We start from the raw sequence: 6,000 nt of genomic DNA on the forward strand, positions 1-6,000 counted from the left end.
AAAAAAAATAACATCCAAAATAACATTCAACACAACAACGAAAAAAAAATAATAAAACAAAGAAAAAGACCAACTAACACAAAGTCAAGAGGCATGAAGCCTTTGCACACAACCAAAAAAAAATAAAAAGAAACTAAATATGCCAAAAAAAAAAATTATGCAAGAACTAGTTTGGTGGGGGGCCAAAGCGATCCATGTATGCCCTCCATTGTGCCATCTCCTCTTGCACATTTGCAAACCCATGAACCATGTCACTCCTCATGGTGTTGATGTCATTGTTGAGGTTGGTGAGTTGTGAGTTGAGATCATTCCTCAAGGTTTGAAATTGGTTGTCAACCGAAGTGTGAAGACGAGTAAAAGCTTCCTCAAGGTTGAATTGGGGAAAGTTAGGCATGGGAGGAGCTTGAGGAGGCATCTCTTCTTCTTCTTCTTCTTCTTCTTCACTTTCACTTGCGGGCAAATTAATTTCTTCATCATCACTCTCCAAATCAATTTGCATTCTTTGCCCTCTTTTGGGTGTGAACACCCATTCATTGTTAAGGAATTTGTAACCCATAGCCTTGAAAGTTTTGGATCCTAGAATGTCACTAGAGGTAGGATCATTTTTCTTTTCATGTAGGGTAGGAATTCCTAAGAGAGGAAAAAGGTAGCTAAGAAGATAACCAAAGGGAAGTGCCTTAATCATATTAGGCTTGTCCACATCAATTATGAATTTTAAAATAAGATAGCCTAGGTTGATGGGTGTAGTTTTGGCTATGATGAGATGCATGAGTAATTGATCAATGGAATTGATCTCATCTTGGTGGCCACTTCTAGGAGCAAGATTTGCAACAATAAATTTGTGGAGAATTTTAGCCTCTAAAGTGAGTTGGTGTCTTTTTGGTCTCATAATAAAAGGGCCATCACCACAAATATTCCTAGAACACTCATCAAAGTTAAAAATGGCATGATTTTTGAGAGAAAAGTTTGGGTTCAAGTAATATGCCACTATTTGGTGCTCCTAACATGTCATTGAGAGATGCTACATTGAGTTCAAAAGCTACTCCTCTAAGGGTTCCTCTAACACCTAAAGGTTCTAAGGTAGGTTTAATGCAAGCATAAAAACCTTGGACTAGTCTAGGATACAATGGAGTATTAATTTGAATAAAAGATGTCCATCCCAGGGTATCAAAATGATGACTAAAATCAACATAATCAAGGCTAGGGAGATCACAAATTTTACCTTTGAGAATCTTCCTAGAAGAGAAATAATTGACAAACTTGTTGTGATCCTCATCATTGAAGAAGAGAGTGGGCTCTTGCCTTGCTTTTGCCCTTATTTCCCTTTGTTGAATTGCACTAGCCATTCTCTTGGGAGCTCTTGAGGATGAGGAAGCCATTAAAGAACACACTTCTCTTTTTTTTTTTTAATTATTGGAAGATGAGAGTGAAGATTTGAAAGAGAGAATTTTAGAGAAAAAGAGAGGAGTGGCTGCTGTATTAGGGTTGAAAAAACTGAATGGGGAAGGAAAAATTCGGTGGTAGGGTTTTAAAAGGGAAAAATCGCATTAAAAAGACAAAAAAGCCCCTTTTTGCTGGTCCTGCGCCATCCGGAATTCCGGATGGTACAACCGGAATTCCGGTTGGTGCAGCAGACCAGAAAATTCCCCCCAAAAACGTCCTAAAAATTCCAATTTTGACCCAAATGACCCCAAACCAATTCTAATACCTTTAATATGATAAAACAAAATTTCTCAAACAAGAAAAACTGAAAAATAATGAAAAATGACGATTTACGGTAAGTTTTTCGAAAATTGCCAAGAAAACTAGAACCGTACCAAAAATGAGTTTTATGCAACGAAATTGAAAAATTCTTTTTCCAGCAGTTTTATAAAATAAAATGTGAGGTGTACAAACTTACGGAATTGAAAAATGTTGAAAAATGAGAGAGTTTGGCGAAAAACACTCTTTTAGGCCTAAAAATCTAAAAATTCAACAAGTGAGGTACCAAAAATTTGTTTCATGCATATTTCAATCAAGATAAACCTATAGGCATACTAAATACATTCAATTTCACATATTCAAGCATATAGACACATAAGAAAATCAAATATGCAAAAATTCACATGTTCACTTGTTTAAAGACAAGTCCAAAGTTCACCAAAAATCCACATTATGACCTATAATCTTGAGTTTTCAACAAGTATGGTTCATATAGGTCAAGTATCAATAAACTTTCTCATATATGCATATAAATCTCATTAATATCATATTTGGAACAATTATGCATAAATAAGTAAGTAAAGAGATATGAAATTTTTCATAGCTAACCAACCTTATATTTCATTTAAGTTGGTCATGCCTAGCTCTCTTCTAATGAAACTAAATCTCTCATCACTAAGAGGCTTGGTGAATATATCCGCTAATTGGAATTCGGTGCTTACAAAGTCTAGCATAATATCACCTCTTTGGATATGATCTCTAAGGAAGTGGTGCCTTATGTCAATATGCTTGGCTCTAGAATGCAATATTGGATTCTTAGAGAGGTTAATGGCACTAGTGTTATCACACTTTATGGGTGTACATTCAAAATCAATATCAAAATCCTTAAGAGTTTGTTTCATCCAAAGTATTTGTGCACAACAACTACCCGCGGCTATATATTCGGCTTCGGTTGTGGATAGAGCTACCGAGTTTTGTTTCTTGCTAAACCATGACACTAAGGAATTTCCTAGAAAGTGACAAGTTCCACTAGTACTTTTTCTATCCGTCTTACAACCGGCAAAGTCGGCATCCGAGTAGCTAACTATTTCAAAGTTTGAGTTCTTGGGGTACCAAAGTCCTAGATTCATTGTGCCTATCAAGTATCTAAATATTCTTTTAACGGCACTCAAGTGGGATTCTTTAGGACAAGATTGGTACCTAGCACAAAGACCAACACTAAACAAAATATCCGGTCTACTAGCGGTTAAATATAATAAAGAGCCAATCATACCTCGATACTTGGTGATGTCCACATTCTTACCGCTTTCATCTTTGTCCATTTTTTTGGATGTGCTCATGGGTGTATTCATGGACTTTGCATTTGCCAAGTCAAACTTTTGAAGAAGATCCTTGATGTACTTAGTTTGACCTATGAATATGCCATCCTTTTGTTGCTTGATTTGAAGTCCAAGAAAAAAGTTGAGTTCTCCCATCATGCTCATCTCAAACTCACTATGCATACACTTAGAAAATTCTTCACAAAGAGCATCATTAGTAGCACCAAAGATAATATCATCAACATAAATTTGTACTATAATAATGTCTTTGGATTTTCTTTTTATAAAAAGTGTATTATCCGCTTTACCCATTGAAAAACCATTTGAAATAAGAAAAGTGCTTAATCTTTCATACCAAGCTCTAGGAGCTTGCTTTAAACCATATAAAGCCTTTTTCAATTTGTAAACATGGTTAGGGTATTTATGATTTTGAAAACCGGGTGGTTGAGAGACATAAACCTCTTCCATAATGTACCCATTTAAGAATGCGCTTTTTACATCCATTTGGTACAAGATAAAATTCTTGTGGCATGCAAAAGCTAACAACATTCTAATGGACTCAAGTCTTGCTACCGGGGCAAAGGTTTCCTCATAATCAATTCCTTCTTCTTGATTGTAACCTTGGGCCACTAATCTAGCCTTGTTACGCACAATGACCCCATGCTCATCTACCTTATTTCTATAGACCCATTTTGTTTCAATCACCGATTGATGTGACGGTCTTGGAACTAACTCCCAAACATTATTTCTTATAAATTGATTTATTTCTTCTTGCATAGCTAGAAGCCAAAATTCATCAACTTCGGCCTCTTTAAAATTCTTTGGTTCAATTTGAGAAATAAAAGCAATGAAATTACACAAGTTTCTAAGGGAGTTTCTAGTAGTGACACCTTGAGAAGGATCACCTAGAATTTGGTCTATAGGATGAGCACTTTTGAATTTCCACTCATGTGGAAGGTTAGAGTTCATACCTTGGCTTTCATTTACCTTTTCCACGGGTGGTTCCTCTTTGGGAGTTTGTGAAGGAGCATTGGAAGTCTCTCCAATTTCGAGATTTTGAACCTCATCTCCCAAACCTACAACATCATCATCTAAACTTTTGCTTGTAGGCGGGTTAGTCTCATCAAAAGCAACATGAATAGATTCTTCAACAACATTAGTTCTTTTGTTATAAATTCTATAAGCTTTACTATGTGTTGAATACCCTATAAAAATTCCAACATCGGATTTTAGCATCAAATTTTCCAAGGTTGTCCTTGGTGTTTAAAATGTAACATTTGCATCCAAAAACTTTAAAATAGCCAATGTTGGGTTTTCTCCCTTTCCAAAGCTCATAAGGGGTTTTATTCATGTTGGGCCTAATGAAAACACGATTCAAAATATAACAAGACGTATTGACGGCCTCGGCCCAAAAATATTTTGGTAATGAAATTTCATTTAGCATTGACCTAGCCATTTCTTGAATTGTTCTATTCTTCCTTTCGACAACTCCATTTTGTTGTGGAGTTCTTGGTGCCGAAAAGTTATGGTTAAAACCATGTTCATCACAAAACAATTCTAAGGCATCATTGTCAAACTCACCACCATGGTCACTCCTAACGGAGGTAATAGAATATCCTTTTTCATTTTGCACATTTTTACAAAATTTGACAAAGTTTTCCAAAACATCACTTTTAAGAGTCAAGAAAATAACCCAAGTAAATCTTGAAAAATCATCAACAATTACAAATGCATAGTATTTACCACCAAGACTAGCAATTCTAGAAGGATGTAACGCCCCGATTATTTTGCCTTATTTTACAAAAATACTATTTTCATGCATAATTTGAAAAGATAAAAAAAAATAATTTAAATACAACAGTGGATTTTAAAAAAAAATCAAAATGCAACAGAGAAGGATCCTTCATTTGTAAAACAAGATACAGTAAGTAAATAATTTTAAATAATGCATTTCCACTGTGTTAGATTTATCAACTGCTTAAAATAAAACTAAGGCACCACCGGCGTTCTAGATCGTTTGTCCGCCCGTAGCCGCTCACAGTATACGTACCAGAACTGACCCTGCTCACTATACATACTTCCCTGTCTAAAACCTGTAGGGGGAAAGTAAGGGGTGTGAGCTAAAAGCTCAGTAAGGAAATGTTTATCAAACAATACCATATAATATCACACATACCATTAATGTATTTATTAAGTTTTAGCATTATCATACATGCTCTTTTATAACTATAACCAAATAACTGTACATATGGAAACCTTTATCATACAAGTCTATATTATTTGTTCACACCGTACACATAGACAGAGATCATAACTCCAATATCATACTCATAACATAATCATATCAATACTATAAATAATAATGTCATTATCACAACATTGGCATATCATAGCCATTACTTACATAACTCGGGCCTAGCCTGACCCTACAATATCCTAGGCCTAATCTGCCCATATAATAACATGGGCCTATGCAGCCCTACCATTGTTATAGGATAGGGTATCTCTATATTCAACAGTAACATCACTGTATCATACCCACCATAACAATCTCATGTTGGAATTTATTTTACCAGGATCTTAGATCTACTCACAAGTATGTTTATTAACATCCTAAATATGAACTTTCTAAAACGATGAAATAAACACATATAAAGTTTAGGAAACCTTACATTGGGTGCAGCGGAATAATATGACTCCTTCCGTTCAGATATCTAGCCCTTGATTCCTTTACGTAGCGAGCATTATCAATATCCCGAACCTGGATCTCTTTCTACGAATCTTTGATCTGAATCTCCTTTCTTGATGATCTTTCTTCACGATCTTCCTCACTATGATTGAGGTATCACTTGATGTGTGTGGGCACTACTCTAATCACTAAGAGGTTCGAAATATTGAGGAAGAAAAGAGAGAGAGTGGCGGCTAGAGAAGAGAGTGGAGGCTCGGAGTTTTTCGATTCGAGAAAGTGTAATTTTCCTGA

Source organism: Cannabis sativa, chromosome 1 (genome assembly GCF_029168945.1).
Source record: "Cannabis sativa cultivar Pink pepper isolate KNU-18-1 chromosome 1, ASM2916894v1, whole genome shotgun sequence".
Taxonomy (NCBI): domain Eukaryota; kingdom Viridiplantae; phylum Streptophyta; class Magnoliopsida; order Rosales; family Cannabaceae; genus Cannabis; species Cannabis sativa.